General features: G+C 47.1%; 1 long non-coding RNA gene across 1 annotated transcript in view; it reads right to left on the reverse strand.

Moving 5' to 3' along the window:
• Positions 1–21,345, reverse strand: part of LOC134966184 (uncharacterized) — a 155,902-nt gene that overhangs the window by 111,272 nt on the left and 23,285 nt on the right. The window contains exon 3 of the long non-coding RNA XR_010188597.1: positions 17,842–17,955. This is a non-coding gene — a long non-coding RNA (uncharacterized LOC134966184). The remainder of the gene's footprint in view (positions 1–17,841; positions 17,956–21,345) is intronic.

A 21,345-nucleotide genomic window follows, 5' to 3' on the forward strand; every position in this document is an offset into this window, starting at 1 on the left:
AAGGCTGATCGGGGCCGGAGCTGACGTCAGACACACTCACTGAAAATGCTTGGGAACGCCTGCATTTTTCCGGATACTCTCTGTAAATGCTCAGTTACCATCCACAAACAGTCTCTCCCTGTCAATCACTTTGCGAACACTCGCGCGATCGGATTTTTCGCACCATTCCGTTGCTGACCAGCAATGCCCTTTGTTGTTGTACAACACGCGTGCGCATTGCGGTGCATGCGCAGTTAGGACCTGATCGCCTGCTGTGCAAAAACACACAGCAGCGATCAGATCTGAATCACCCCCAATGTCCTTGTGGCCGGACCACCCACCAGCCACATGGTTAATGGCGGCTGCGGCACTGAAGGGATTAACCCTCAGTGCCCGGCGCCATTATGGGGACCCTGGGCGCTTGGCGCCAATTTTAAATGTTGTGGGCGCTAGGCGTCGTGTGTTTAAACCATGTATTTTTAAATGTGTGCCGCGGTCCCGGACCTCTCCGGCGACCGCGGCAGTGAGGGCAGCACCCGGCGCGCTGAGCAGTGTGTGCACGCCGGGGGAGAGGGGAACCGCTGCAGCCGGGAGATTAGCTCCAGCTGCAGCCATCAGGTGTGCGCCGCCGGAAGCCGGGAGCTCTGCTCCCAACGACCGCGGCAGTGAGCACAGCCCCCCGGCACCCTAGCTGTGTGCGCGCGCAGGGGGGAGAAGGGGGAGCCACTGCGGCTGGGAGCTCAGCTCCCGCTGCAGCGCGCTCTGTGGTGCCTGTGCTGGGGTACGGGAGCTCTGCTCCCGGCGCCCCAGCACGCTGGAGACGGCCAGCTGCGGCAGCCGGGATGAATGTCCCGGGTTGCTAGGCGGCAAGGGGGGTGCGCCGCAGCCCGGCTCCCCGCCGGACGCTGCGGCGAGGCCACAATGCTCAGCGCCGCACACAGGGGACCGGGCTAGCCGGCTCCCTGGCGGCGGGGGGATGATTAGGCTGGTGAGTGCTGGGGTCCGGGAGCTACGCTCCCGGCACCTCAGCGCTGCAACAGACACAGAGCCACGGCGGCCGGGACAAGTGTCCCGGGCCGCCGGGCTTTAGATCAGGGGGGTGCGCCGCACCGTGCGGCGAGGCCACCAAGTTAGTGCCACACTGGGGAGACAGGGAGAGCCAGCTCCCTGGACCCCAGTGGCAGGCAGGCAGGCTGGAGGATGGGGGAAGCCAGCCCCATACCTCCAGCACTGAGAGAGAGAGCCCTAGTAGCCAGGCTGCAGGGCTAGGGGAGCCCAGTGCTGAGCGCTGGGCACAGTATTTAAAACAAAAACATTGTGTTTTAAATGTAATAAAAAGTGTATTGTGCTGGGAGGCACTGCAGTGCCTAGGTATGTGGAGCCTGTGCAGGGCACAGGCTCAGAGTGTATTTAAAGGGAAACACATGTATTTAAATGAAATGTATTTAAAGGTAAATTACACTTACTTGGTTGTGTGTCCCAGGAGGGGGGAATCCATGGCTGTGCAGGCTGATGGTTTCTCCCAGACATTTTCCCCAAAAACGGAATACTATCCCTTCCAGCCTCACACTTGAAAGTGGCATTGGGAGAGAGAGGAGAAGCTCAGCTTTGAAACAAGCTGAGTGGTTTTCTGGAGCTCCATGGAGATCACCCGTAGTGGCCAGGAAACCTTGACCGGGGATCTAGGCTGCCCAGCTCTGGAGCCCAAATCCAGGCTGCAGGCAGTGGGCTAGGTCCCGGGCAGGATTCTGGAAGTCAGTTTAGGCGGGAAAACTTTCCCCAGCCTAGACTGAACGGCACCAGGGCGTATCCTGATCCTCAGGATGGGACAGACAAAGGAGAGTGACCACTCCCCACTGTCCATAGAGGACAATGTTAGCTGTGCATGTGACCAAGGCATGCACAGCCCATGGGTAAACATTGATTGGTTGTACACCACAGGGCGGGCTTACCCCCTGTGGTAATGTGTATTGGAGTAGGATCAAAGGAGGGCAGTTGCCCCATGAAAGTTGTATTTGTACCATCTTCATTCTGCTGGAACAGCTTGCTGTATTGCTGTTGCCCCTAGCAATAGGGAAGAGTCTATTTTAAGACTATTATTGAGCAAATAAACATCATCCGCCTCAAGGAGATTGCTTCATCTTGTGACCTACAGGGTTATGCCAAACATAGCCCCGTCCTCCGGCTGTCCAGGGAAGCACCTAACGTCTCCAAGTTCCGCCTTCCGCCAGCTACCGGTAGCGGCCTAGTCAGGTGACTAGTGGGGATTCGTCAACACCACACAGGTGTGGTAACGCAGTGTGTCGGCACATACAGAGCAGAACCGTGGTTCCAAACGCCACGGCAGGTTAGGAGTTTGGTGGTGGCAGCATAAACCCACCCACCGCACAGTGGGTGGAGTCAGTAACAGGCGGTTACTGACGGTAAGCGGGAATCCCCTATGTGGTCAGGTCCCGTGTGACCTAACCTTCCATTCTGTGCACAGGGGATAGGACGCGAACGCGGTGAGTGCTTTCGTACGGAACCGTCCTGTCACAGTCCTGTTCTGCCGCAATGGAGTATCCTGCTGTGCAATATAGAGGCACCTGGTTGTGCATAGAACTTCGCAGCAAGGGATAGTTCTTCAGGGGAATATGTAGATCGGTCCTCTCACATTCACAGCATGGGGGGTCATTCCGAGTTGATCGCTCGCTAGCTGTTTTTAGCAGCCTTGCAATCGCTAAGCTGCCGCCCCCTGGGAGTGTATCTTAGCTTAGCAGAAGTGCAAACGAAAAGATCGCAGAGTGGCAGCAAAATTATTTTGTGCAGTTTCAGAGTATCTCCAGACCTACTCAGCGCTTGCGATCACTTCAGACCATTCAGCTCCGGATTTGACGTCACAAACCCGCCCTGCGTTCGCCCAGCCACGCCTGCATTTTTCCAGGCACGCCTGTGTTTTTTTCGATCACTCCCTGAAAATGGTCGGTTGACACCCAGAAACGCCCACTTCCTGTCAATCACTCTGCGGCCTGCAGTGCGACTGAAAAGCTTCGCTAGACCTTGTGTGAAACTACTTCGGCTGTTGTGAAAGTACGTTGCGCGTGCGCATTGCGCCGCATGCGCAGAAGTGCCTTTTTTTGCCTCATTGCAGCGCAGTGAACATTTTCAGCTAGCGATCAACTCGGAATGACCCCCTTGGCCTCAACAAAGTGCTGGAAACATTCCTTTGAGATTCTAGTCCATGGCATGAAAGCATGACGCAGTTGCTGCAGATTTGCCAGTTGCACATTTATGATAAAGGGCCTAATTCAGTAAGGATTGCAGCTTCTGCTAAAAAGCCATTTCTGCAATCAAATAGTTGCCGTCCAGGGGTGGTCTTCTGTTTGCCGGCAGTCGGGCTCCCGGCGCTCAGTATACCGGCGCCGGGAGCCCGACAGCCGGCAAACCGACACTTATTTTCCCTCGTGGGGGTCCACGACCCCCATAGAGGGAGAATAAAATAGTGTGGCGCGCGTAGCGCGCCACCGTGCCCGTAGCGTGGCGAGCGCAGCGAGCCCGCAATGGGCTCATTTGCGCTCACCAAGCTGTCGGTAAGCCGGCGGTCGGGCTCCCGGCGCCGGGATGCTGGTCGCCGGGAGCCCGACCGCCGGCCAGCCGTAGTGAACCCGCCGTCCAGAAATAGAGAAAAAACGCCCATCATAAAAATCGCGAATGCATCGCAATATAAGGCGTGATCACAAAATGGGGTGGTCTTCAGTTTGCCGGGGTCACGGCGCACAGTATACCGGCGCCGGAATCCCGACACCGTTTCTCCCTCTTGGGGGTTCACAACCCCCCCTGGAGGGAGAATATATAGCGTGGCGCACCACCGTGCCTGCAAGGGGCTCATTTGCGCTCGCCACGCTGTCGGTATGCAGGCGGTCGGGATTCCGGCACCGATATGCTGTGCGCCGGGACCCAGACAGCCGGCATACCATACTACACCCGCAAAATGATACGCAATTACCGGAACATCGAAGATTTTTCCTATCTGCGCCAGGCAAGGTCATCCACAATTTTTGCTAAACAAGAGGCTGGAAGTGGTCATCGCTGACGTCAGGGGCCCTCCTTAAAAACGCCTGGTCACGCCTGCTATTCTATGTTACTATAGTATAAGTAGGTAAAAGGACAAGCATTTCATAAGTGTCAAAGGCTTTTACTGACAATTACATTAAGTTTATGCAGAGTCAATATTTGCAGTGTTGACCCTTCTTTTTCAAGACCTCTGCAATTCACCCTATTTCTGGACCACATACTGACTGAAGGCCGCCCACCCATTCTTGCCTAATCAATGCTTGGAGTTTTTCAGAATTTGTGAGTTTTTTGTTTGTCCACCCACCTCTTGAGTGGATGTGGTTATTTTACCGGTGCTCCGCAGTCAGCATGCCGACGATGGGATCCCGAACACTAAAAATGCCGGCAGTTGGAATGCCGATCCACAGGGTATATTCCCACTCGTGGATGTCCACGACACCCACAGAGTGGGAATAGAACCTGTGGTGACCCCAATCAACTTTGCGGTTAACCGCAGACTGCAAAGTTCCCATCATAGGGTAGAATGAAGGACTGCAATCCTCCATTCTAGCCGCTGCGCTCAGCCTGATTGACAGGCCAGGAGTGCACAGCCAATCAGGAAAGCGCCATGACATGGTGCTCCCTGATTGGCTGGCGGGATCTCCAGTGACAGCAGTCATGGGGGGTCCCGCAATTTGGGGAAGGGGATCCATGTGTAAACATGGGTCCCCTTTAGTGCGTTGAATGGGGTTTTTTCGGCTTGTTTTTTTATTAACCCCTGGATTACTACATGGAACGAAGAGGACCGATCATCATTGGAAAATAGGTGAGTATTTTGGGCTTTTCTTTACAGCTTTCCAATTGGATACTATGTTGACAAGGAGACCGAGGGGCTCCGTAGGACACTAGGTAAGTATGTGTAAGTGTGTAAGTTTGCATGTATGTTAATTAAAGTTTTACTTTCAAGGTGTGTGTGTCCTGTTTTTATTTGGGTATTTCTTTTGTTGTAGAACTACAGGTATCAGCGGGCCTGTTATTTCCCCGCATGCTGGTACTTGTGGTTCTCCAAGTACCAGCAAGCGGGGGAGGCTTGCTGAGACTTGTAGTTCTACAACAAAAGACAATATTCTGTTTAAACACAAACAAAGGCTATCAGCCCCCCCATCCACCGCTCAGGGATGAGGGGGGGACAAGCTCTGGCTTCACCCCTGGTCCTTGGGTGCCTGGAGGGGGTGACTAGTTGGGGGGTAATGCCCGGCCGCAGGGACCTATATAAAAGTGTCCCCCAGCTGTGGCATTATCTCTCTGGCTAGTGGAGCCCGGTGCTGGTTTTAAAAATATGGGGGACCCCTACATCTTTTGTCCCCTGTATTTTTGGAACCAGGGCTAGCCCAAGAGCCTGGTGCTGGTTGGCTAAATACAGGGGGACCCCAGTAATTTTTTCCCCGGTATTTAAATAACCAGGACCGGCTCAAAGAGCCCAAGGCTGGTTATGCTTAGGAAGGGGGGACCCCACGCAATTTTTTTTTACTTTTAACTGTTTAAATAGTTCTCATACTGTACACAATGAAGCCCTGCATGGATCTCACTGATCCGGCCGGGCTTCATTGTGTTATGTCCGGCAGAGTTTTACTAATCACTCCCGTAAAACACTGCCCGACAATACGAATAACATCGACATCGGAAAATATGAAAAACGCAAACTCGGCAGCTTAGTAAATTACCGAAAATAATTTCAAAAAGTTGCAGAAACATACAGCCGATAAAACTCGGGTTTAAACTCCCACCAATTTGACAGAAACACGAATCTTAGTAAATAAACCCCCTGGAATGCTATACAATACATATGATACTTACCTGATCCTGCATGATAAAAAGTCGATGAGGTCATCCAGACTAATGCTTACTTTTTGCATCCAGAAAATTTACTGGTCAGTAAGCTGTTTGATGAATGATGAATAATCAGATATCAAACATTTGGCTGTGAAAAGAATTTTGAATGCTAGAGCCCAGGAAGATGCACAAACTGTGAGACAGTTCCAAATTCCTTCACTAAATTTCAGCCAAAGACTATACTGAGGTAATTTACTGGGAAACAACCAAAATGGCTCCACCTCCACTCCTCAAGACATTTCTGAGGAAGAACTGATGTTGACAGTCACGGACCCAGTCGCATTTGCATAACGGGGTATATGGCAGTTTCCATGCCGCACACACAAGCCGTTGAGAGGACTGTGAAGCTGGTTACCACAGCCACAGCATCTGTATGTGGATTTAAAGAAAGAGTCGGCATAATCCAAAATACTCTAAAATCAAGGGAGGGGGACGTGGCTTGGCATTGGAGGGGAGCGGTTGCAGCTTCCTCCGGCTCCTGTTGCTGTGCCTACTAAATACCCCCCTCACCTGCGCTACCCTAGCCAACCACCCGGTTTTTCCTTTTCACCTCCTCCCCTTGACCTTCTGCATCTGTCTGGGCTACGCCGCGGAATCGGGGAGCGCCATGGAGGCTCCCGCGGGTTGCGGCCTGCCCACACTCCAAAAGCCGGGGCCTCAATTTTGGAGCTATCCCGTCGGACCTCCAGACACTTCGGGCCAAGGGACAATTTCCATGCTTCTGCACCTTCCCTACTCTCCGGCCAAATCACCGCCTTTGGAAAGCCCCAGGACGCCCGCTGACACCCGTCTTACATTTGCTAGCGCCGGCCTGCTTCTCACCCAGAAGCCGGGGCCCGGAGCTTGGAGAATCACTGGGCGTCCAGAAGCTCCGTACTGGCGGAGACACATCCAGTCCCAGCTTCACAAGCACTCTCCGACCTCACCGCCGCCTGAGCAGTGTCCCGAGACCCCCGCTGACGCCGGTTCCGCATTCGGCTGGATGCGCCCGGATCCACCTCTATAAAGCCTTGGGTCTGAACAGCGACCATCTTGCCCTCCGGAGTGTATGTGCCCTACTCTGCTGGAATATGGGCGGCCTGGCATCTGCCGGAATTTATAATTGCCTTTCATATATCCTGCATCTGCCACTTGCGCCTATCAGTCTTCTGCAGAATTGTGTCACAAACAGCTACAACGGAAGTTTGCCTCGTGGGAAGGAGCGACTATACGAGGACGCCCGCACCTGAATTTGGAGTCGCTGCAGGCCAGGCCCTCCAGATCGGTCTGGGACTTTTACAATCTGTTGTGACGCGTAGTGGTATCGGTTGCGTGGGCCGCCTCCTGAAGCCGCTGTTTATTGCTACTTTCACTCTCTCTAGCTCCATATGAAGGTTTGCTTATGACAGTCTAGCACTTACGGGTCACCTGGGTACCCCTTTCGTTATTCTTACCTATAACCACTCATTTATGTAGTTACATACACATTTCTGAATTCTCGGGCAACTCTCAGTTTTGTCACTATATCCCTTGCAGTGAAATAATAATACAACCGACTGCCTTGATATGGGCAATAGAAATCGTTGGCCCTCCACAGGGGCAGCAACCTCATTCTTTGGCCCCAAACAAGGTAAAAATTAATCTCAGCAGCCCGCTTCGCCGAAGATCACGCCCAACACTTCATCATCTCCCTCAAGATCAGATGAACCCATTACTACTGACTCTGATCAATATGATTCTCTGGTTCCATGAATTGCCGCCACTTTCAGAGTTGAGCTGAGGACAGCCATACAAGACTTGAGATCAGATCTCTCCTCTTTGGGTTCCCGTACAGATACATTGGAACATAAAATGGACGATCTATGTAACTATCAAGATGTGATCTCCCAGGAGATGTCTGATTTGCGCTCGGAAGTGGAGTCGTTGCAGGAACACGTTGAGGATTTAGAGAATAGATCCATACGGAACAATCTGAAGATACGGAATGTTCCGGAATCCATAGATGCTTCAGCTTTACAAGACTAATTGTTTGGCTTGTTTCGGCTCCTTCTTCCTGATCTCACAGAGGACCAATTCTTATTAGATAGAGCGCACAGAGCCCTCCGTGCGAAGCCTCCCCCAGACCAACCTCCAAGGGACATCGTCTTACGGATGCATTACTACTATGTCAAAACAAAAGTTCTGGTTGCTTATTGGGGGGTACCGGCGGTTTTGTACAAAGGATCTGAATTGCTCGTTTTTCAAGCTCTCGCACCTTCCACATTGAAAAAGAGGAGGGAAATGTTGCAGGTCACAAAAGCCTTGCGTGATCGAAAAATTCTGTACAGATGGGGGTTCCCATTTTCACTCCAATTCTCGTTCAATGGAAGGACTCAGGTGGTGAAAACTCCTGACGACAGTTTGGACTCCCTTAAGAGACTAGGAATCATATCGGCCTCTACTGAGTCCCCTTCTCGCAGACAGGCTCATAGCCCGAACCTGAATGCACCACCACAAGCTGAGTGGTCGACTGCATAGATGACTTCCTAGTATGTCTCATGCCTGTTACTGTTAATGTTGAAATGTTTCAATTCACTTGCTTAAACCTTTTTCTTTTAGGTTCCAGAGGTGCTTATACCCTCCGTATTCTGTTTTTTGCTGGTTACTGTACTGTGTTTGCTTTTATCACTGCAGTTGCAGCTTCAGGCTGGTTTCTAGTATCGTTATGATATGCTATAATACATGTTACAAAGTATATGATCCACTAAGTTTTTAGAGTAGAGCTATCTCGCTAGATTTATAATGTCTTCTCATAGTGCCAGGTTTAATTGTCCGTAAATCCACATAAGCTGTAGGGTCTACCCAGCCCCACCCGTATCTGTTTTCTTCTGACATGTCTAGTTGTGTTACCGGCTTGAGAGTTGGTTTATTTATAATATGCCTCTTTTTTGTCACGCTGCTAGCCTACCCCCCACATCGCAGTGGACCCTCTCTCCTTAGATGGGGCCTTACACCTGTGATGTCTGTCGAGTCCTTGAGACTACGACCATACTTTGTTTTACTGTTGGTCTACAGACAACCTTTTTTGTTTTACCTGGTTTCTCATTATATAAATTTTCCCTTTGTATCCCTGTGCATTCTCACTCCTAGATTCGACTCCTTAGGCATATTGTATTGTTTGTCTTTTATTCTATTGGTATCCACCATGAGTTTGAGTATCTTAACGTTAAATGTTAATGGTTTAAACTCTCCTCGCAAGAGGACTATGGCCATACAATTTTTTAAGAAACAGAAAGCTGACTTAGTCCCCTTGCAGGAGACTCACTGCAAGACTGCATCCCTCCTTGTCCTCTCGAGCATATCCCCAGGCCTTCTACTCCTCTTCGGATAGAAAGCAAAAGGGAACAGCAATTCTCCTACACCATAGGCTCACTTGCACAGTAGATCAATCCTTCTCAGACCCGATGGGACGTTTCAATATTCTTGTATTGAATCTGGGGCAGTCATATCTGACGGTAGCCTCGGTCTACGCCCCGAATCTGGAGCAGGGTGCCTTTCACAAAGACTTTTTTCCATGTTTAGCGAAACTTTCCAGAGGTCGGGTGGTAGTGGGAGGTGACTTCAATGCAGTTCCAGACCTACAATGGGATCGCTCCAATTCTGGGAAACCGAGTCCTGCCACTGTTAGAGAATCTAAGCGATTGGCTGACACTATTTCTACGCTGGGCCTGTTTGATGCTTGGAGAGTTTTGTACCCTTCCGAGCGCACATATACACTTTATTCAATCCCCCACAGGGTTCATTCTAGAATTTACCTTTTCTTAATTACTGGTGACTCTGTCCAAGGATTGTATAAGGCCTGGATCACTCCAGTCAGACCATTTAGCGGTCTCGCTGTTGGTTTCTTCTACGCAGCCCTCGCCTTCCTTTTTCCGGTGGAGATTGAATTCCTCCCTCCTCCTGAAACAGGAAATTGTGGAGCAAACGAAGAAATCACTAGAGGAATTATTTGATTTTAACACTACTAAGGATGTCTCTCCCGCTATAATTTGGGAAGCTCACAAAGCTTCTATCCGAGGTCATTTTATATCCCTGGCAAAGGCACAGAAACTAAAAGATGCACAGGCCATTGCGAATTTAGAACGCCAGATTGAAGCTCATATGCTCAAACATCAGCAGCACCCTAAACGTTCAATCTATAGCAAATTGTTAGCTCTTAAAGGTCAGTTACACCAGAATCTTTCTGCGAAGGCAACCAAAACAATGAGATGGCTACAGTATAAATTTTACGCTAAGGGTGATAAGGCAGATTCTCTCCTGGCTGCTCGTCTTCATTCCCGAAAACAAAGGAACAGGATACTGTTTATTAATGATGCCCAACATAACCCAATTTACAATCCTCAAAAAATAGCTAATAGTTTCCAGGAGTTTTACCAAACTTTATATAACCTCCCTAAGCCTGTAGATATTGCAGATATGCAAAATCGCATAGATGCGTTTCTCTCTAGTTACTCACTGCCAAAGTTGTCGGAAACACAACTTCAATCTCTTAATATGGAAATCACTGCTGCGGAGATTGATTATATAATTAAATCGCTCAAAAACTCTTCGGCCCCTAGCCCGGATGGGCTCCCAGCATTGTATTATAAGAAATTCAAATCGTCCCTTACACCCTTCCTGAAAGATTTCTTCAATTATATTTTGTCTGGATCCCCTTTTGATAAAGCCACTACTACAGCAGAGATAGGCCCTCATTTCGAGTTGTTTGCTCGCTAGCTGCTTTTAGCAGCATTGCAAACGCTAGGCCGCCGCCCTCTGGGAGTGTATCTTAGCTTAGCAGAATAGCAAACGAAAGGTTAGCAGAACTGCTACTAAATAATTTGCTGCAGTTTCTGAGTAGCTTCAGACCTACTCCTAGACTGCGATCACCTCAGTCTGTTTAGTTACTGGTTTGACGTCACAAACACGTCCTGTGTTCGGCCAGCCACTCCCCCATTTCCCCAGCCACTCCTGCGTTTTTACCTGGCACGCCTGCGTTTTTTAGCACACTCCCTGAAAACGGGCAGTTTCCGCCCAGAAACACCCACTTCCTGTCAATCACACTACGATCACTCGAGCGATGAAAAAACGTCGCTCGAGCTTGTGTAAATCTACTAAGTTTTGTGTTAAATAACTTAGCGCATGCGTGCTGCGTACCATGCGCATGCGCATTTTCCACCTAATCGCTGCGTTGCGAAAAACGGCAATGAGCGGACAACTCGGAATGACCACCATAGTTGTTATCCCAAAGCCCGACCAAGACCCTACTAGTTGCAGTAATTATAGGCCTATTTCATTGTTAAACTCAGATTTAAAATTATTTGCAAAGATTTTGGCCAACCGCCTTGCTCGGGTGATACCTCATCTGATCCATCCAGACCAGGTTGGATTCATGCCCGGTAGACAAGCCTATGACAATATTAGAAGAGCTGTGGATACTACCCAATTTATTAATATCTCTAAAATCCCCTCTTTGGTCATGGGTTTGGACGCGGAAAAAGGCCTTTGATCGAATATCCTGGTTGTACATGAACAGGACTCTGGCCCAATATGGTTTCCAGGATAATTTTTTAGCTGGAATTAATGCACTATACCACTCTCCCACGGCCTGTGTATTGGTTAACGGCTGCGCTTCTCAGCCTTTCATGATACACAATGGCACTAAACAGGGATGCCCCATTTCCCCCCTCATTTTTCCCTCATGGCGAAACCTCTAGCCTCCAAAATACGTAGTAGTTCGGATGTCTCAGGTATAACTGTAGGATAATATTCTCCTTACTATTTCTAATCCACTCATATCCCTCCCCAATTTATTCCAGATTTTGCAGGATTTTGGTGATATCTCCAACTTCAAAAATAACAACTCGAAATCGGAGGTTTTCCATCTTTCTAATCCGCTTAGACAGTCCTTGGCCTCGAGTTTTTCTTTCAAATGCAAACAACTACATATGAAGTATTTGGGGATTTACCTAACTAAAAAACACTCCCAACTTTTTGCTTCCAATTATCCTAGGCTTATTAACTCGATATTGTCAGATCTCACAAGGTGGTTGGGGCATTTTATCTCTTGGACAGGCAGAGCGAACGCACTAAAAATGAACATTTTACCCCCATCTGCTGTATCTCTTTCAAGCCCTACCAGTTGCAATACCCTCACACGTTTTTATAAATCTACAGAAAAAGCTGTCTTTGTTCCTGTGGGCTGGCAAGAGACCTAGGGTACAACTTAAAACTCTGTTTAGTGGAGCCAAGGAGGGAGGTTTAGGTGTACCGAATTTGAAGCTGTATTACTATGCAGCTCACCTGTCACAGGCCATTCAATGGCATGTTGACATTTCCACTAGACGATGGGTTCAGCTAGAATCTGCACTAACACAGTTGACCTCAGTCTCCACCTTGCTTTGGATCCCCTGGGCGCAGAGGCCTGCCACTCTGTCTCGTTTCCCATCTATTACACTTACTCTCACTCTATGGGATAGGCTTTGTAGGGCTTATTCCCTGCTCTCCTCCCCTCCTACGCTATACCCCTTATGGGATAACCCCGCATTCCCTGAGGGTGGGGGCCAGCAAAATTTTAGAAACTGGAAGACTCATAGCTTGCTTTTTATTAATGATATTGCCCCTTTTACGGGGATTCACAACTTTTGCTGCCCTACAGAACAAATTCAATTTACTGCACCAATGTTTTTTCCAATATTTGCAGCTGCGTAGCTTTTACTCTTCTTGGTTTCGGAGAGTTGGTATATGGTCTGGGTCTGCCCTGGAAAGGCTCTGTCTAGGTTGACCGCCGTCAAAGGGACTTATCTCTACACTATACCAGATGATGCTTACACATAAACTACCCCCTTTGGCCAAACATGAGGTTGCGTGGGAAGCGGATATCCGGGAACAACTAGGTCCGACTCCTGACACGTGGATCCAAATTAGACGAAGTCCGATAGCCTCTGCCACTGCAGTGAGACAGAGAAAATTCATATAAAATTTACGCTCGATGGTATTTGGTCCCATCTCGCCTGAAACATATATTCCCGACTGCTTCAGGTCTCTGTTGGAGGGGATGTGGGATGGAGGGCACCCTGCCCACATTTTTTGGGAATGCCCACGTATTTCACTTCTATGGCTAGCTGTTAATAGGCTGATCTTAACATCACTAAAACTAGGGTTCCCTTTACCTCTTCCTTTTTTCTATTCCCTCGAGAGATCCGTGGGCTGGAGAAAGCAGATCAGAGGCTAATCTGGCACATTACTAGTGCAGTGAAGTGCAAGATTGCTTTCCACTGGAAGTCTACTACTATTCCGTCCATAGCTGCAAATTACCATGACTATTTGGAACACGTATCAGATGAAGTTTTTATCTAGCATAGTGGAGAATAGATCTTCCACTTTTTCTAAAACATGGGCTGCGTGGCTGAGTCTTCATGACGCTCCTCCCCCTTTCACTTTTGGTCTGTAAAGATACAAGGTTAGGTCATTCTTTCTATTTTTTTCTTTTTTTATTTGTCTGAGGTCTATTGAAGTGTTTTTGCTTGATACTTGTTCCACAAAGAAGACGTATTTCTCTTGGTGTAAAAGATTATGCCTATATACAATTTTATCTGCACCACCTCGGAGTGTCGTTGCACATCCCCCCCTCCCTCCCCCTCTTCCCCCGTTGCCTTTATTCTGTTAATTTTTTATGTTGTAATCTTGTTGAAATGTCATTGCTGTATTATAACAAAAAAATTTCAATAAACTGTTCTTTAAAATCAAGGGAGGAAATGACAAATTTGCAAAAAAATCTTATTAAAAAGATGCTACAAAATAACAAACCATCTCTTTCTTCATGTATAGATCACACAACACATGTACATGTACTACATGCACAAACTTTATCTCTTGCTCTATGGTTGGTTGGTTGGTTGGTTGGTTGGTTGGCTCGGTTGGGTGGGTGTGTCCCGAACTGCAGCCATCTCCACACGATGGGTCCTGGATATTTTCTGAAAATAAGAGCTGCAGGCCAAAATGACCAGAATTCCGCAAAATTATAGTCAAATTGATATGATTTTTCAAGTTTTCACTTGCATAGCAACATCAACTGCATAAGGGGGGTCATTCCGAGTTGTTCGCTCTGTATTTTTTTCTCGCAACGGAGCGATTAGTCGCTAATGCGCATGCGCAATGTCCGCAGTGCGACTGCGCCAAGTAAATTTGCTATGCAGTTAGGTATTTTACTCACGGCATTACGAGGTTTTTCTTCGTTCTGGTGATCGTAATGTGATTGACAGGAAGTGGGTGTTTCTGGGCGGAAACTGGCTGTTTTATGGGTGTGTGCGAAAAAACACTACAGTTTCTGGGAAAAACGCGGAAGTGGCTGGAGAAACGGAGGAGTGTCTGGGCAAACGCTGGGTGTGTTTGTGACGTCAAAACAGGAACGACAAACACTGAACTGATCGCAGATGCCGAGTAAGTCTGGAGCTACTCAGAAACTGCTAAGAAGTGTCTATTCGCTATTTTGCTAAACTTTCGTTCGCACTTTTGATAAGCTAAGATTCACTCCCAGTAGGCGGCGGCTTAGCGTGTGCAAAGCTGCTAAAAGCAGCTTGCGAGCGAACAACTCGGAATGACCCCCAATGTTTTAGTGTCTGGAAATGCTTTCCGCACTATGTGAGACAAGGTGTGGAGCGCAGAGGAACCCGCGGTTCCCGCCAAATGTAAAAACTTTTAGGCAATTATGGGAGCTGAAGATATTGTCCTAGAACGACGATCCTTCGGCAGTGAATTACTACCATGGCGTAGAACATTTTCCATACCCAAGCATTTTTCGATTTCTAAAATGGCCCATTTTTACTACACCCTACTCTATATAAGGCACAATAATAAAGAGTAATAATATATAGAATGCTAATGCTAATACATTTTAGCAATAGCGCTGTACGCATTGTAATTTTAACCAGTATGGGGGAATGGCAGTTTGCGCTAAACCACATGCGTATATTGGATTCCATACTCCCACACATCACCAGCAAATTATGTTTCTACACTTAAAACTGCAGGATAAGAAACCAAAACAAAATCACCAGTGATGCACAGTGCATTCAAGCCAGCCCAGGAAACCACACATTGATAAATGTACTCCCTGGTGACTGTGGAGGCCATCGGAGAACACTGAACTCATTGTCATGTTTGTGTAATCAGCTTGAAAGGAAGCGTGCTTCATGACGGGTAGACTGTGGGCATAAAAGGATTTAAACAATGGTAAATTGGTATTAAGGTGCCTACTGCCTAATGTTTGCCAAGTAAACATTCCCCACAACATTACTCCCCCTGCATACCACTCTTGTAATACCTGGTTATTTCAGCTATGTTGGCTTCCTGTTAGCATTAACCATTCTGGCTTTTCTCCTCTGACATAAGTCATTAACAAGGCTTTGTGTGCTCACAAAACTGCTGCTCACTAGGCGGGGGGGGGTCATTCTGGCCCGATTGCACGCTGCAGTTTATCGCAGTTCAGCGATCGGGTCAGAACTGCGCATGCGCAGGCGACGCAGTGCGCAGGCGCATGTCGCTGAGCTACGATCACCAATGCCTGATTGACAGGCAGAGGCAGTCGCTGGCCAGGGGGGGGCGGAACGGTGGTGTTTGGCCGCCGTTTCGTGGACGCGGTCCGGCCAACGCAGGCATGGCTGAACAGTATGGGTGGCGGGCCGTAGCGGCTGCGTGACGCCACACGCAGCCGCTGCGGGCCGGGGAGTGACAAGTAGCTCCCGGCCAATATGCTAAAGCTGCGCTAGCCGGGAGCTACTCCTAAAGTGTAAAAGCATCGCCGCTGTGCAATGCTTTTGCACTTCTGTGGGGGCGGGGGGGCCGCACTGACATGCGGGACGTGATAGCCCTGTGCTGGGCATCCCCCCGCATGTCTATTGTCATGATCGTAGCCCTGCAAAATTTTGCAGGGCTACAATCAGCTCGGAATGTCCCCCTAGATTGTTTGGGCACAAGTCTCTGTAAACTGTAGAGGCTGTTGTGGGTGTCAGTCCTGGAGATCAGCAGTTTCTGAGACACTGAAATCACATCGTCCCACACCAACAATCATTTCATGGTAAGAATCACTTAGATCATATTTCTTTAACATTCTGTTGTTTAGTATGAACAGCAACTGAACCCCTTGACCATGTTTGCAAGCTTTTATGCATCAAGTTGATGCCACATGTTTGGCTGGGGTATGGATTAATTTATAGACAATGTCTAGGCAAACAATCAATGGCGACACAACATGGTCGACAGTGTCAAAAGGTCGACATGTGGTCGTCAGATGCTTAAGGTTGACAGGTACAAAAAGTCGACACAAAAATGGTTGACACATTTTTTTGTTACTTTAGCCCAAATCTAACCCTAGTGCCTAAACCTAACTGTCCCCTCCCGTAGTTTAACCTTAATCCTCCCCCTAGTTCCTAACCCTAACAATTTTGAAAAAACATGTTGACAATTTCCATGTCAACCAAAAGCACTGTTGACCATTCATCTGTCGACTTATTGTCACTGTCGACCTTATACATATAAACTATGTGGTGTCGACTTTTTGATTGACATTGTCAATCTTTCATCTGGACACTGATTGACAGATTAGATAGTTGCATTAATAAGCAAGGTGTACATATATAGCTAATAAAATCTGGTAACCGGATGCTAGGTCGACATGGATAAGGCAAACAGTCAATAGGTGACCACTAATGGTCGACAGACATTAGGTCAACATGGTCAAAACGTCAACATGGACACAATGTCGACATACCAATGGTCGATACAGAAAAAAGTCAACGTGGATTTTTAAATTTTTTCCATATTTTGACCTTTTTCATACTTTACGATCCACATGGACCACGATTGGGAATAGTAACCTGTGCAGAGCGAAGCGGAAGTATGGCGAGCAAAGTAAGCCATGCAAGGGGATGTGTTGCACTAATTGGGGTTCCTGGTCACTTTACAGGGTAAACACCACAATGTTTAAAAAAAAAAACACATCTACCTTTTCCTGTGTCAACCTAGACACTGTTGACCTTCCTAGTTGACTTAGACAAAATCTACAACTGCTTTCACTGTATAACTATCAGGTTCCATACACTTTCCTGTATCATATCGACACTTCAAGATTTATAAATATATATTACATTTATTTGTAACATAAAACTTTTCCACCCTTGACTAAACTGTGTATATATTGTTAAATGTACATTGTTAATACAAATTTTTAAATCCATATGCAACACTGGTAGTCCCAAAGAATGTATGCAGAGCCGGATTAAGAGGGGGGCCCCGGGGATAAGTACCCCGGGCCCCCCTTTTTAAAAGGGGCCCCCGGCAGCCCCCACAGATCGGATCTCTGATCCGATCTGCGGTGCTGCGCTCCCGGCTCCCGGGAGCCGGCGCGGCGGCTCCACCTGCAGGGCAGCTGAGTTATAGCTGTCTCCACTTTCCATGCAGCGGCACCGTGGCCGCACGTAGGGACTGTGTAGCGTGTCCAGGAAGGACAGCTGAGCGACGGCTCAGCTGTCCAATAATCTGTGCAGCAGCAGCAGCCTGTGGCTCAGCCATTGGCTGGGCGCGCAGGCTGCAGGGAACAGGGAAGGCAGCGCATATGGAGCCTTCCTGCGCCCAGCCAGCACCCCTATACACTGGACCTACCAGCATCACAGCAATAGTTGTGTGTGTGTGTATATATATGTATATATATATGTACATATATATATATATATATATGTGTGTATATATGCACTGCAGTTTGTGTCCGGCACTCCGCTGTAGATGAGTAAATGCCACGGTGCCCTGGTTTTCAATAGCATAGAATTCCAAACATAACTGGCACTCGTGGACCAAGAAACAGACAATACTCCAATGCGTGCGTTCAACGTTTCGGGATTTTATTCCCATTATCAAGACCACATAAACCATCAACCAACATACCTTATAAAGAGTGCACCAGCACCATCTCCACGGGTCCCGTCGGAGTCCCGATGACGTCATCATGGCGCGTCCGCGCCGGCGTGACGGGTACTCACAGGGAAGTGGATCTCACCTCTGTGCATACAATAAAAAAAAATTTAAACACTAAAAACTACATAAAACTACATGTCTGGAACTAAATCAACATGGTACAATAACAGCATAAAACAGTATATCATGATAAGCTAGATAATGACTACTCAATTTAAATTTAGCAGAACGTAATGACGGCAAGTACAAGCTCTACACCAATGTAACCTAGTGACATTTTCCTGACGTCAAACAGTATACATTAATAAACAGTAATCACGCATCATGGTGGCATCTAAGTGGATCATGGTTGGTGAAAATCCACATCGGACACACCATCATAGATCCAGGTGTTATAAACATGAGGAGTTTAACCTGTCTACATTATAGGAGGGAGGGAAACTCATGAAGTGGGGCAAGGTGCTAATGTATATCCAAATCATATGGACCTAACAAATGAAATTTCATAGAAATGAAGTAAAGGATAACATGTAATTTAGTCCATGTGGTTTAACTGTCTTGAGAGTGTGAATCCAATATGCCTCCCTCTGCAACAATTTGCGGTCCCGGTCACCACGTCTGATGCTAGGGGGGATGAAATCAATCATCTTATAGCATAGTGACGCCAGATTGTGTTTTTGTTCTGCAAAGTGCTTGGCCACAGGTTGGTCCGAGCCTTTGCCTTCCAGCACTGCACGGATACTAGACCTATGCATGGCCATGCGTTCTTTCAATTGTCTCTTGGTCTTACCCACATATAATAAACTGCACGGGCATCTAATAAAATATATACGATAAAAGTAGAAGAACAGGTAAGTACGTGTTTAATTTTGTATGTTTTTCCCGTGTGTGGATGGGAAAACGTGGGGCCTGATTCCAAATAACTACATGTTGTACAGCCTGTGCACTTATAGTTTCCTGGTTTTCTTGTAAGGAAATGTTCTTTAGATGGTACCTTGAACTGTGATATGTCATTGTGCACTACTGCATCCTTGATGCTCCGACCTCTCTTGTACGACGGTAAAATGGAGGTTTCTCTCAACATGGGTAATTGTGGATCTGTAGTTATGATAGGCCAGACCTGTCGTGCCTGCTGGACCAGTTTTTTGCTGATTCCTGAATACCCCTGGGGCCAGACTACCTTCTTCACAAGTGTTTTGTTCTGTATTGTATTGCCACACAAGGCTTGTTCTCTAGTGAGTGTTAATGCCTTGGTTTTGGCTAACTTCAATGATTTATGATGATATCCTCTAAGGAGGAATTTGTGGAGCAATTTATCAATTTGTGCAATAGCGTCTTCATCACTACTGCAAATTCTTCTTACTCGCAAAAACTGCGAGTAAGGTAACCCTCGTTTGGTGGCGGTTGGCTGATCACTCAATGCATGAAGTACTGTGTTGCGATCTGTTTCTTTGGTGTATAGTGAAGTTGAAATGACATGTTCTTGATTGGTAGAAATAAGCACGTCCAAATAATGAATAGATGAGACGCTACTCTCCCAAGTGAACTTGACCGCTGTATCAAGTGCATTGATCTCTTTCATTTTTTCTTCAAACGTATTTTGACTCTCTGACCATAGCACAAAAATATCGTCGATGTAGCGACAGTAATACTTGATGTTTGACATGACTGCACCGTTGGTTAAGAACAAATCCCTCTCAACCTCGGCCATAAAAATGTTTGCAAAACTTGGGGCCACACAGGACCCCATGGCACAACCAGAGTGCTGTATATACAGCTTGGAATCAAATAAAAAATAATTCCTAGATAATGTGAGTTCTAGTAGTGACATAAAAATTTTTAAATCTGGGCCAGTGTACAGGGGATTATTGGTGAGCCATATACGAACCGTTGCAAGGCCCCTATCATGTGGAATACATGTGTACAATCCTACCACATCAAGGGTACACATTAACCATTCACCTGTTATAGGTGACAATTCCTGAAGTTTAAGCAAAAACGTGGTGGTGTCCTTCAAAAACGTGGGGATACCTTTAACAACCGGCTGTAAGTAAAAGTCAAGGTATAGTGAGAGGACATAATATAGTGAGTCCCTAGCCGCTATGATCGGACGTCCCGGTGGCGACACTGGATCCTTATGCAGTTTGGGCAACATATAGAATACAGGAATCACGGGTTCCTCTACTGTAATTGCATTACGTTCCCGTTCACTGATAATGCCACCTGAAACTGCTTGATCTAGGAGCGTATTGAGTTCTTTCTTGAATCGGTCAGTGGGATCACTGGATAATTGTCGATATACACTGGCATCATTAAGTTGTCGATATGCTTCATTGCGGTAGGTTGTCACATCCTGAACCACCACCCCTCCCCCCTTGTCCGTGGAGCGGATGACGATGTCTTGATACATACTTAAATCTTTGAGTGCCTTTCTTTGTGTCAAAGATAAATTCCATTTCTCTTGTTGATGCGTGTCCACTAGATGATTAATGGTGGAATCCATGGATTGTGTAAAATGTTTAATGGCAAGATTATGAGACTAGGGTTCAAAAACAGATTTCTTTCTCACAGGAATTACTTCATTGATTGGAGACGGAGTGTCTCCAAACCATTCTTTCAACCGTAACCTTCTATTCAGTTTATGAAGGTCAATTTTGGACTGAAATGAGTTGGGTTTTTGGGTGGGCACAAAAGAAAGACCTAGATTTAAAACTGCTGTTTCAGAGTCCGTCAACTGTCTAGAAGACAGATTAAACACTAGGTTTTCCTTTTTGTGTTCTTTTTTGTAAAATCTAGCCCACTGGCCTCCTCTTCTGTTATTCTTTCTCCTGCCACATCTCTGCGTGCCCGAGTTCTGACACCTGATGGCGGTTTGTCCTGAAAACCCCTCGTATTGCGTCTCTCTTGTTCATTAGAGGAGGCACTTTCACTGGAGGACTCAGTATCTCCCCAATGTTTATTGGGACGGGTTCTGAATCGTTGTCTGCGATCCAATTTAGGTTCTCTGTTGTAAACCCAACTATAAACTCTCAGTTCTGCATAGTCTTGGTTGACAAACCGTAATTTATTCTGTTTGAATTTAATTAATTCCTGTTTGTATTTACCTATTTGTTCATTGAGGTTTTGAATCCAATCAATGCTTGTATCTTTTTTTATATTATCCAGATGTAATATTTCAAAGGCTTGGATTTTTTCTTTAACGGCTTTAAGTTCCTTCCCCGACTCCTCTATTACTAGTAGGATAAGGTCGAAGGAACACTTATTAAGAACTGCCGCCCAACGCCTGCAAAACTCTTGATTGTAGCGACCAATGGTCGGAATGTTCTTAATTCTAAAACCCCTAGGGATTTTTTTATTCCTGAAGTAGTCCGAAAGTGTGACGCCATGTAAATAAAAATCTGTTTCTTTTTTCTTTAACCGTAGCAACTGTGTATAGCTTTGTTCCGCCGTGTCAGTTCCTGCTGCACGTGTGTG

Source organism: Pseudophryne corroboree, chromosome 10, assembly GCF_028390025.1.
Source record: "Pseudophryne corroboree isolate aPseCor3 chromosome 10, aPseCor3.hap2, whole genome shotgun sequence".
Lineage (NCBI taxonomy): Eukaryota > Metazoa > Chordata > Amphibia > Anura > Myobatrachidae > Pseudophryne > Pseudophryne corroboree.